Source organism: Protopterus annectens, chromosome 3.part0 (assembly GCF_019279795.1).
Source record: "Protopterus annectens isolate FY-2018-M chromosome 3.part0, PAN1.0, whole genome shotgun sequence".
Lineage (NCBI taxonomy): Eukaryota > Metazoa > Chordata > Ceratodontiformes > Protopteridae > Protopterus > Protopterus annectens.
Window position 1 is genome coordinate 940,245,947 of NC_056731.1, and position 12,134 is coordinate 940,258,080.

Consider the following 12,134-nt stretch of genomic DNA (forward strand, 5'->3'; position numbering starts at 1 on the left):
GTTTTTTTAGGGTATTTGGTTCCTGCTATCCAGCATACTGCTGTTCTACCAGCAGGAAAGATTCGAAATGTGTGAGAAATCAAACCGAACAATAACTCAGTGGGAAAGGTGGATGCATCATGGATATACAACCATGACTTAGCCCATACGGCATTAAGGGTTTAGCCCATATGGACCTAGGTGATGATGTAATATCCGGAGCAGGCATACTGCCCTGGTATGCTGCTCCCAAAGCAATATGGGAGTTACATAAGCTGTCTAAACTGTTGGGAGTGCTTGAAAATGCCACTTTTGAAAGTGTCAGTTTAATAAACACTGAATTAACTGCGATGCGAGTGGTAGTGCTGCAAAATAGAATGACACTGAATTTCATGCTTTCTTCTATGCATGCTTATGCACTAGGAGTGTTCCAGATAACAAGCATGCAACAGAGAGCCATCTTGAAATCATAAAAAAGGGTGCTGAACTGTCACATGCTAAAGAAGCGGACAGCTCTCAGTGGGCTTGGCTCACTAACTTGTTTTCTGGATGGGGAGGTGGAATACTTATGGTTTTTATGCTCATGGCGATTATTACTGTAGTATTGTTTGCAATATTGTTTATACTAAAAGCATTATGTTTGAAATTGCCAAGCACAAAGGCTCCTGTAAAACTGCAACAAGTAATTACTGATAAAGGTAAAGTGCGCCATTAACTGCACAAAATGTTGATGGAGATGCTGAAGTAAATGCAAATGTAGATGATGTAATAAAGGACTTTGGAGAAATGTATGAACAAATGTATAAAAAGATTAGGAGTGATGTTTACACAGCATCAAACAGGGGACTTTAAGAGATAAATGAACAAAAATGTGTTTCTGTAGAAGGGTCTGAATACATGACTGCAGGCATGCAGAAAGCTAAGCTGCATATATTTTTGTCCTTTTAAGGAAGGGTCTTATCTTTAGGAAACATTAACCTTTTATGTACATACCTGCTGAAACCTGATGACAAGTATGATTTTATAACTTACTGCTGATAGATGGATTTTAACTGATAAACATGTTAAGGAAGTTAGACTTTCTGCCTGAGACCCCAGCAACAGGGGCCAGTATGAATTAGTTTGAAAAGGAGTACAAAGTTAATTGGTTAATGTCCAGATGTGCCTAGCCTAGCAACAAGGATATTAATGTAGTGAACCTATAAGTCATGAAACCAGTCCAGAATTGATTGGTCAGTATTATACTTCTTTGTTTTAACAAACTACTGATGCTGCATACTAAAAGGTATATAAGCTGATGACTTATATACTTTGGGGAGACTGTTACTGAAATTTTGTCTCCCACATGCATGTGTGACGAATAAAGATTTTGAACTGCCAAGAGATGGACTCCTCTATTTATCACTAACAGGATAATCTGCCCCCGACTGCCTCCAGAGTAGGACAGCCGGGCAACACTTCAGGAGGGCTGAAAGGGCCTGTCAGAGAAGGGATCTCTACTGCCCTGATTCTGTGGATCCCCTCTCCCTCTGGGGTGGTGTCTACCACTAAATCCTCTTCATCTGCCTCTAGAGCAGGATTCATCCTGTAAATCCAGTAAAGACACTTGGGACTCCTTTGGTTCCTGGAGAAGTTCCCTTGGGGGGTTGATCCCTATGGCAGATAAGGTCTTTCCTTCCTGCTCGATGCAGTTAAGAGTTTCTTTAACTGACAGTCCAAACAGGAAGGAAGTGACAAAGGGGGCATTTATGAATGATACCTTAAAGGAGTCTGCAAACCTGCAAAGCCTCATCCAGGCATGTCTCCTAAGGGCTATGCCTGAAGTGGCTGCTCGAGAGTTTCCTTCCGCAGCATGAGAAATTAACCTCATTGAGGAAACAGCAATGGAAGACATATATGCTCAGCTGGAGAGATACCTTCTTGAGGTCCTCCTCTGACAAGGACCGCGCCAGAGAGTTAGCGAGTTCCTTGATCAGATCTCTCTGGAGATGCATAAAGTGTGCCAAATAATTTAATGCTCTCAGCATAAAGGTAACTGAGGCATACATGCGCTTCCCATGCCCGTCCAAAGCCTGAGACTTTCTATTACGGGGATGAACAGAGGAGCTCTGCTCAGCTAGCTCTTTTTTAGTGGCTGCTGACACCACACTGGCATCAACCATGGCACCTTTACTCCAAAATGGGTGATCACTAGGGGGGATGAGGTATTTGTGTGTTTAGGGCTAGCCTCCACAGTGTCTGGCTCCTTCAATGCCCAGACGGCGAACAGGTCAATGAGCTAGTCTACTGGTGGGGGTCACCCAGGACATACATGGGTCCATCCTGAAGGCCTGCAGAAAAACTGATTCTTCCAAGGAAGGGGGTTGGGATGACCAGCCACCCTTTTCGGTTTCAGTATTTCCAGAATATCCCCGGAGATGTCGTTGGGTGGAGACTGGGGACCCTTCACCTTCATTGAAGTCAGTGTCCACAGTCAACGACTCCAGAAAGGAGTCTAAGTGCTTCCTCTTGCTCCATCTCTTCCAATAAACCTCCCCATGGGATACTCAGGAGAGGACTTAGAAGACAGGAGGACCCCTTGTTGAGGGTAGGTCTGGAGGGTCTCCTGGTGGGGCTTGACTACAGACATGATGAATTGGAACAAATCTCAGATCAGAAGGAAACTGGATAGGATCCGGTGGATAAGGGGCCACTTCTTGTGGTTTGGAGAAAGCCCTCTCTGCCACCAGGAAGGCAGATGAACTTGGGGACACCCATCCCCTCTTCCTCAGAGCCACAGCTACCAAAGGAGAGAAGGAGGAAGCCATCCTGGATCAGACACCTCCAGAAAATACTGGGCCAGAACTGTCAAGGGCAGAGGCCCCCAGCAGCAGGGACGGCTCTGAAAGGGTCAGAGCAGAGACCAACCCACAGGAGTCCGTGCCAACATCTCAGGTCCAGGACCCATTCCACTCAGAGGGCATCAGAGCTGAGCTAGTCTGGGACAAATTCTATGCTCCAATGACAGCCCACTCAAAAAAGCCACATCCTGAAGTTCTGAAACCAAAGGTTGGATCAGGAGGTGGTTGAGGTACTGCAGTTTGAGCTCTCATGGATCCTGCATGGGTCGGAGATGGCTAAATCCCCAAATCTGTGCTTTGAGAAAACTCTGCATCATCCTGTCCATGTCTGAGTATGACAACCAAGAGGATCACGAGGAGGGTGAAAAATGGGTGGACCTGACTGGGGGGGGGGCAGGCTAATCCCAGCAGTCAGGGCTGAGGCGGGCGATTTGCTTCAATGTGGTGTGTGACTCCGGTACCACCGATCTGGGTGCTTCTGACCTGAGGAGGGTTCGGCTGGAGATGGGGAACTTTGGATCTGTAAAATGTCTGTAGGATCCAAAATGCATCCGAAGGCTGAGGATCCAACAGAGTTAGTGTCTTCTCAGGAGCAGACTCTGAGAACTAGTAGGATTCAAAGCAGAATGATCAGACAATTTTTGGCGTTTCTTGGGTAAAGACTTGGACCCCAGAGGAGCTGAGGGGGCAAGCTTCTGGAGCTCCTTAGCAGTGGGAGTTTGAGCTCCAGAGGTTGGCAAGAGACCTCTCAAAATCAACTTATTACGCCGCTCAACAAGGGCTCAGGGGTTGAAAGCCACGCAGATGTGACATCTGACCTCCAAATGCCCAGGCCCAAGACAATACATGCACCTCTTGTGGGCATCAGAATGGGGGATCTTATGCCCACAAGAGGTGCACATTTTAAAACTCTTAGGTTTGTCAGACATACTGGAAGGAGGGTTAGCACACCCACACCAGCACTACAGAAGGAAGCCCACTTACACAACTTACTCTAAAGATAAATCAAAAATAATGGGAAAGTTTTTTTTTTTTGGTTAAAGATGGAGAAAGAGAAGAGAAAAGGGAAATTAATGGTTGCAGAAAAACATGGAGGGGGGAGGGAGCAACCCAAACGCCAGTGAAAAGCTCTGGTAAGAACTGGCTAAAGGGGGGGGGGAGGGGGAGACTACTTGAAATATATAAATGTAGATAAAGGAGAGTAAAAGAGTAAAGGAAAGAACTCACTACAGAAATAAACCCACGAAAAATAGGAAAGTCACTATTTTATTTTTTTATTTTATTTTACATTTGATAACCGGGAAAGTCTGACTGGACACAGGCCCATTTTCAGCGGAGGCCCAGGGAGAAAAGCTCCAAATAATAGTACAGTACACATAAGAAAGGATTCGAGCATACATGTAAGACTACAGTTCAGCATGCAATAAAGCAGATATTAACTTCTTATTGTAAGGAATATATACAGTACATTACAAGATTACATTTCAGTAATGCTATAAGCAGATATAAACAGCTTCTTGTAAGGAATATATACAGTGCATTACAAGATGGAAAAAAAAATACAAGAAAACATTTTTTTTTCCAGTGTACTAAAATAGGAATTCTTTCTGAAAAGTACTCATGACTTGGTAGTACAAGTATACCAGGGGAAAAAGAGGAACAAACAGGTGATCCTTAGCAGAATTCTTGCAACAGTGCAGTGGTATGGATTAACCTGGGGAGTTGCAAGAGCAAAGCCAGTTGTTTGAATAGTGGGTTTTGAGTTTTTTAAATTGGAAAGCAGAGGTTGTAGAAGTTATGTGGTTTGGGAGTGAATTCCAGATTCTGGCTATAGTGCAGGCAAAGATTTACCGGCATCATTTTTGTGTTTGATGACATTTATAAGGTTTTGGTTACTAGATCTTAAGGTTCTGGTGGTGGTGTAGGGCTGAATTAGATACTGTAGTGCTGGGGTTTTGTCTGGCAGGTAGTAAAGTGTGTGTGCTATTGAGAGTTGATTAAGTAGAAGTAGTTGGGGCAGCTCAAGCCAACTGAGTTGCTTGAGGGCAAGACAGTGATGGGATCTAAGAAGCGTCAGTAGCGAACTTGGCAATCTTGTAAGATTCCATTTTGTTAAGTTCGGTGTGGCGAAGATTTGTCAAGATAGGGGAGGCATAAAAGAGGATGGATATGAGACGAGTTCTTGCAATTGCGGATTTGGTATTATTGGTCATGAACTGTTTGTTCCTATAAAGAAGACCAAGCTTTTTGTTTGCTTTCTTGGTTGTTTGGGCTATGTGCGTGTCAAATTTGAGGTTATTATCGATTACTACACCTAGCAGTTTTGTGTGTGTTGTTGGGGTGATTTTGATGTGATCTTTGGAGTATATGGTGAAATCATTGCTTAGAGGAAGAGGTTTACCAGGGCCGAAGATAATTAGGTTTTTTTTTTTTTTTGGGATTAATAATAAGTGATGTTCTTGAACCATGCTTCAGCTAAAGCAAAGTTATTTTGAGTTATGGTCTGTAGTTCATTTCAGATGGTGTCATCTGCATATTGCACTACTGCAACAGAGAGTGAGGTTGCAACTATCTGGTTTGTAAATAAGGAGAATAGCAAAGGACCAAGGATGGATCCTTGAGTTACTCCTATGGATACTGGTAATAGGGAGTACAATTGGTCATGCCATAGCATTGCTTGCTGACGGCCTGATAAGTAGCTAATGAACCATGATGTAGTGGAGGAGTTTATGTTAAGGCAGAGTTTCTAGAAGCATGCTATGATTTACCATGTCAAAGGCTTTACATAAGTCTAAGAATATGGAGGTTACGTGTACAGTCCCTCATTTCTATGGTGACTGACTATGTTGGTAAATAAAAGCAGTGATGTGGTGGTGCTATGGGAAGGTCTAAAGCCATGCAGAGCATTGGATAGTAGGTTATTTTTCAGGAGGTACTGCATTAGTTGAGAGTGAACTGCTCTCTAATATTTTTTATAAATGTGATAGGATTGGTATTGGGTGGTAGCTGGTGAGCTCTAGGGATTTACCTCCTTTGTGGAGTGGAATAATATGTGATATTTTCCACAAGGTGGGTACTTTACATTTTGATATTGACCTATTTATGAGAATGGATACGGGATAGGCTATGGCCTCAGCTGATATCTGAAGGAAGTCTAATGGAAGTTTGTCAGCTGCCAGTGTGGTTGGTTTAATTTTTTTCAGGAGTTTAGTAATAGTTTTCGTAGCCACTGGGTGCAGGGAACAGCTAGAGGAATTGTTTTGTCTATTGAGGTGGGTAGGGGTGGTTGTTGGTATGGTTGGTAGTACAATTTTGGGTGTTGGCTAGGGCTTGAACTGTTTCGGTAAACTATTTGTTAAACTGAGTGGGGGTGTTATCATGGTTGTTTGGTAATACAGGGGTAAGAGTGGTAGATTTTACAGGGTGCAGTAAACTATTTATTGTGGGCCAGAATTTTTGAGGATTATGAGCATATTTTCTTGCATGGTTTTATAGTAATTAGTTTTGTCTAGTTTAATATGTTTTTTTTTGGCTTTGTTGCGGAGTTATAGTTTTGTTTCAAGGTAGTGGTTTTGCATTTATGAAATTGTGACCAGGCTTTGTCCTTAATCTTTCATTATATTTTTAGTATCTTTTGTTAGCCAAGGGGCATAGTTAGCATTGACTAATGGTTCGGGAGGGTGCATGCTTATTTAAGATTTTAAGGAAAGTTGAGTCAATCTATTGCACGGCTTCATCTAGAGATAGCCGATTTAGGGGAGTCCAATTACAGCATTTTAGTGCGCTGAATAGGTCATTAGTTTTGAAGTACTTTTTTTTCCGTACTACTCTGAGGGTAGGTTGGGTGATGTGTTCGGATCTGTTCCTAATAAGGTAGGTTGCTTGATGGTCACTCAGACAGTCAGGGAGACAGCCTGATTGTTGTCCGAGAGTGAGGTCAGATAGCAATATCCAGTCTAAGACAGACTGTCATTTGGATGTCTCGTCAATTCTAGTGGGGGGTAGATAAAATTTGGGTAAACCCATGTAGGTTAATGTAGGTAGAGGGATTGTGACTGGAGCAGTCACACCAGTCAATATTAAAGTCTCCTAATAGTATGGTTTCTTGGGGAAGGGAGTTAGGCATATAGTATAGCAGGCATTCCATTATAGTAATATTATTGCCTAGTGAGATATAGCTACCTGCAAGCAATAATTGTGTTTTCTGGAGTTGAGTTTAGCAAACATTAGTTCTATATCTTTGCCTTCTTGGAAATTGAAATCAAACTGTTCTACAGTGAGATGATTTTGGAACACTATGGCTACACCACCTCCTTTTTTCTACGTCCTGTCATTACGTATAATATTGTACCCAGGGGAAGTAATCTTCATTATTGTGATGTTCTGGTTTAAGCCAAGTTTCGGTTAACACAGTTATATCTGGTTTGTATGAGGCCAGTAGGGCATGAAAGTCCTGGATTTTGTTAAGAACACTCCTTACATTTATGTTTAAGAGGAGGAGAGAAGAGGTAGGCCTTAGGTCTACAGCATTTGGCTGATTCAAAGTTTGTATTGATTGATGAGTAAGGATCTGGATTAGGGTGTGTGTCTCCACAGCAAGTGAGTTTTTGGCGCATGTACAGTTTATTAAGTTTGTGTATTCTTCTAGTTTGTTTTTGGGAAGAGTGAGGGTTATTTTTTTTTTGGCTTCTTATGTAAGTAAGAAAGTGATTGGGAGGAGGCGAGGTCACATGGTGATATAGGGAAATTTCTTAGTTTTATGGAATTGGCTATGGATCCTGCATGGGTCGGAGATGGCTAAATCCACAAGTAAATCTGGGCCTAGTAGTTGGGTATGCTCTGGGTAGTACATGTTATATTTTTTAGATAGAGTGGGGTATGTATAGGAGTAGTAATTATAGCTTGTAGAGGAGTAGAATCTATAGCTGTAGAGGTTAGGAGTTGTATAAGGGTGCAGTCCTTCGGGTGTGGTGGTGTGTTGCTATGGGGGATGGTAGGTCTGAAATGATTTGGTGGTTGGGAGTGAGAATTGATGGAGGTTGTGGTTTACAGCTATAAGTTTAAGTGAGATGGGGTGACTGGGAATGGGGTAGGGAAATGGAGTAAGCGGTGCGAAGGAGCAGGTAAGCACTGTCCTGTAAGAGCAGCAGCTGTCAAAGTAAAACCATCAGTGAGAATTTTAGGTAATACAGTAAAAGACAGGTATGCTTTTAGGGTTAATGGTTAACTATTATATGTTTGTCTATTTTGTTACCTTTGCACAAATTTATGGGGAGGGATAACAGCAGTCGCTAAGCTAGGAGGTAGGCTAGGGAGGTGAGTAGGGAGACTCCGGTACGAAAAGGGGAGGCACTGGGTCTGGGGTTGTGGACTGAGAAACTGTGTGGGTGAAAGACGTCAGTCAGAGGACAGACTAAAGAAATAGGCAGAGGTTTGAGGGGCAGTTACAGTAGGAGACAGAGTTAAGGGAAAGAGCTAGCAGAGAGAATGGCTAGGTATGAGGGTATTTAGGCGGAGAGCAGCTTAAAGGCCTGAGAGAACAGAGGTACTGGGGCGAGGGATATGCAATGATGTGCTGTAGCTGACCAGAAGCAATATCTTAAAGAGGCACAAAGAAGGCAAATAAGGACAGGGTTAGTTATGTATACAATATCACATACGTTATTCAATAACTGCACTGTTGCAGGAGATGAATTCCACCAATGGAGCAGCACTTTTAAAGGGAGTGGGTGGTCTTCAGTGTTGGCTGGGGTTAAACAAAAGCTTATTTTAGATGTCATGGACCTGTAAAACAAAGACAGAAGAGGATAAGGATGAGATAAACAACAACAGTGTTAGCTAGAGCAAGGCAGTAGAGAGGAGGAAGGGACATACAAGTCAGAGAGAACAGAGTTACCTATGATAAGACCGACTTATCTCTATGCTGAGGCTGCGGAATTCCATCTGAAGAGTTAGAGGAGTAGGGCATTATGGGAGAGGGAGGAGCTTTAGGCTCAAATTGTAAGTCTTGAGAAATGGCAGAGTCAGATCCGTAGACCCAGTAGTGAGTCATAATGAAATAGACATTAGATCAACTGGAATTGGGATCCTTAGAAAAGGGTAGGAGCAAGTTAAAAAGAAATAAATGGGACTTGTAGAAAAGTACAGTTGTGTACACTTACCATAAATGTAGATGTTAGAGTGTATTCACTATTGCAGTCATCACCTGTGGGTTATCCCTACTGTGGTAGCCCTTGGCCAGCTCGAATACCAGAGTCAATTTTTTTTGTGTTGGCTGCAGTCGCCTGCAGTCTGACATCAGGTCGTCAGTGCTATAACGCAAGGCAGCCAACGTCATTACATCAGTTTTTCTTGCTCTAACCCATCAGAAGCAGAAAGAAATAAGGAAAAGTGGTCCTGGTGGCTAAAAGCCACCGTGGGAAGCTTATGTTCCCCTAGGGGAAGATGCTATATAGGGGATGGAGGGAGGGAAACCAGGACTGCAATAGTGAATACACTCGAACATCTACATTTATGGTAAGTGTACACAACTATACTATGTTCTTCGTCTTTCACTGTTGCAGTCATCAACTGTGGGAGGATTCCCAAAGCTGAGGACAGGGGTGGAGGTATAGGTTAGACTTCTAGGCATGGGTCAGCAGTCCCTGCAGAACTGCAGAGGCAAACCCTGGCCTAGACTTGCAGTAGGTGGCAATGCTTTGTAAAGGTTATGGACAGAGGTTCATAGGTTGGTACTAGGCTATCAGCCCTAGGGCCTATACAAGCCTAGCCATAACAATTCCCTGGCTATTTCTTCCCACAATATTTACTTCCCTGGACCCCTGTCTAGCAGGGTGAATGACATGATCCCCAGGATGAATTTCCTATCTCCCATCCAAACGTCAAGGTTCCTTTTGAAGAGGGCCAAAGAGGCGCTCTGCTTGACATGTATGGGCAGTCTTATTCCAGGTGGCAGCTTCCAAGATGTCCCTGGTGGGGACTCCTCTGAGGAAGGCTGTGGAAATGGAAGCTGCCCTAGTGGACTGGGTATGAATAAACTTGGGGGGGTTCCCATGTAGTCTGTAGCAGAAATGGATACAGTGTGATATCCATTTGGAAATGGGCTTCCCCTCTGCCCCAGGGGCACAGCTAACCAATAGTTGGTCTGTTTTTCTCAATGGTTTAGTACGGTCCAGCTAGCATTTGAGTTGTCTGTGCACATCTAGCGAGTGCAGAATTCTTTCCCCCTTGTTTTGAGGGTTGGGAAAGAAGGTGGGGTAGGTATATGGCCTGGTTGAGGGTCACATCAGTACCACCTCAGGCATAAAGGAGGGATTAGTCCTCAGGGAGACCCTGTCTGCATGGAAAATGATGAAGGGCTCGACAACCATGAGAGCCTGAAGTTCTGACACCCTTCTGGCTGAGATGATAGCTGGTAGGAAGGCAGTCTTCCAGGAGAGGTATTTCAATTCTGTAGAAGCAGCAAGTTCGAAAGGAGGTAAGGTTAGTTTTTCTAGAACATCATTCCGGTCCCAAGGTGGCGTGGGAGGCCTTCTGGGAGGTCCGATATTAGAAGCCCCTCTGAAGAAATGCTTAATCAAAGGATGAGAGAAGAGGGGTGGGTCTGAATCCTAATGGGCAGAAATGGCTGAGGCATGGATTTTAATAGCGGAGAAAGAGAGGCCACTATTGAGCAACTTGGCTAGATAATCCAAGATAAGAGGGATGGAATGATAGGAGGTACTGGCCCCTTTGGACTGGTTCCGGGAGCAGAATCTTTTCCATTTTCCTGCACATGATTTTCTGGTGCTGGGCCTTCTGGCCTCTGTGATGATGTCTAGGACCAGTTTGCTTAACAGGTACTCCTCGTTGTTTTTTAAGGTAAAAGCCATGCTGAAAGATTGAGAGTCTGTAAGTCTGGGTGCAGTATCTTCCCCCTCACCTGGGTCAAGAGGTCTGAGATCAGGGGAAGCTGCTTGGGGGGGTTGTAAGGTCAGGCTGTGCAGTAAGGGGTACCAATACTCTGGGCCAATATGGAGCAATGCGCATGGCCTTTGGTCTTTCCTCCCTTATTTTGATCAGTACCTTGGGAATAAGGGGCAGAGGAGAGAACACGTACACAAAGAGGGAGTTTCAGGGGAAGGTCAAGCCATCCACCTTCCATGCTAGGAGGCGATACTCCCTGGTACAGAACCTTTGCAGCTGGTGGTTGAGGTGTAAGGCAGAGAGATCCACTTCCTGAATTCCCCACTCCTGAGTGATTTGCAGAAAGATTTCCATGTGGAGCTGCCATTCTCGGGGGTCCAGTAAGTTTATACTTGGGTGGTCTGCAGGGTATTGTTGACCCCTGGTAGGTATTGGACAATTAGATGTAGACCCATGGAGGTGGCTGTAAGCCAGAGACTCATGGTTAACCTGCACAGGGGATAAAGATTGGGTCCCCCCGTTTGTCGATATACCACATTACTGTGGTGGTGTCTGGTTTTATAAGGAGAACCCCTGGCCTGAGATGGGGTTTGAAAGATGTCAGAGCCTTTTGTACTGCCATCATTTCTTTCTGACTGATGTGCAACTGCAGTTGCTGGGCATCCCAAAGACCTTGGGTGCACCTGCCTGCTAGGCAGGCACCCCAAGCAAAGTCTGAGGCGTTGGTGGTGATGGTCTGGCCGGAAGATGAAGGGAAGACCCTTGTTCCTGGCACAGGCCTCTGCCCACCAGAGAAACTTGGCCCTTATACATGGAATTAGAGGGAGAAAGGTCTCTAGGGACCGAGAGTGCTGCCACCAAAGGTTCTTTAAATATCACTGAAGTTTTCTCATGTGAAGCCTGGCTAGAGGAATGAGAAGGATGCAAGATACCATGTATTCCAGGGCTTGCAAGAACTTCCTCGCAGTGAGGCAACTTCTGGAAGCCAGCTGGGTAAAGTAGAGAGGCAGGAAGCTCTGCTTTTCTGGGGACAAGAAGGCCATTTGGGATGCTGTGTCTAGCACAGCTCCCAAGAAAATGATCTTCCTTGTGGGGTTTTGCTTTGATTTCTTCTGGTGAACCCTAGGGAAGTTAGGAGTGATTTGATAAAGAGAAGGTCCTGAAGCAGCTTTTCTTTGCACTCCACCTAAATGAGGCAGTTGTCCAGGTAAGGGTAAATCTGTATACTTCTCTGTCTGCAGAAAGGTATGGCTGGGGCCAAGCATTTGGTGAACACTCTGGGAGCAGTAGATAAGGCAAAGAGCAACGCAGAGAACTTAAAGTGTTGTGAGCCTGCTCTGAAGCACAGGAATTTCCTGCACGATTCCCTGTAAGGGGATGTGGAGGTAGGCATCTTTTAGGTCTAGGGTC

At 44.4% G+C, this 12,134-nt stretch overlaps 1 protein-coding gene across 1 annotated transcript in view; it reads right to left on the reverse strand.

Annotated features, from left to right (window-relative positions):
* The window catches only part of LOC122796959 (kinesin-like protein KIF13A), a 1,146,649-nt gene that overhangs the window by 670,203 nt on the left and 464,312 nt on the right, over positions 1–12,134 (reverse strand). The gene's annotated exons all lie outside the window — the stretch shown is intronic.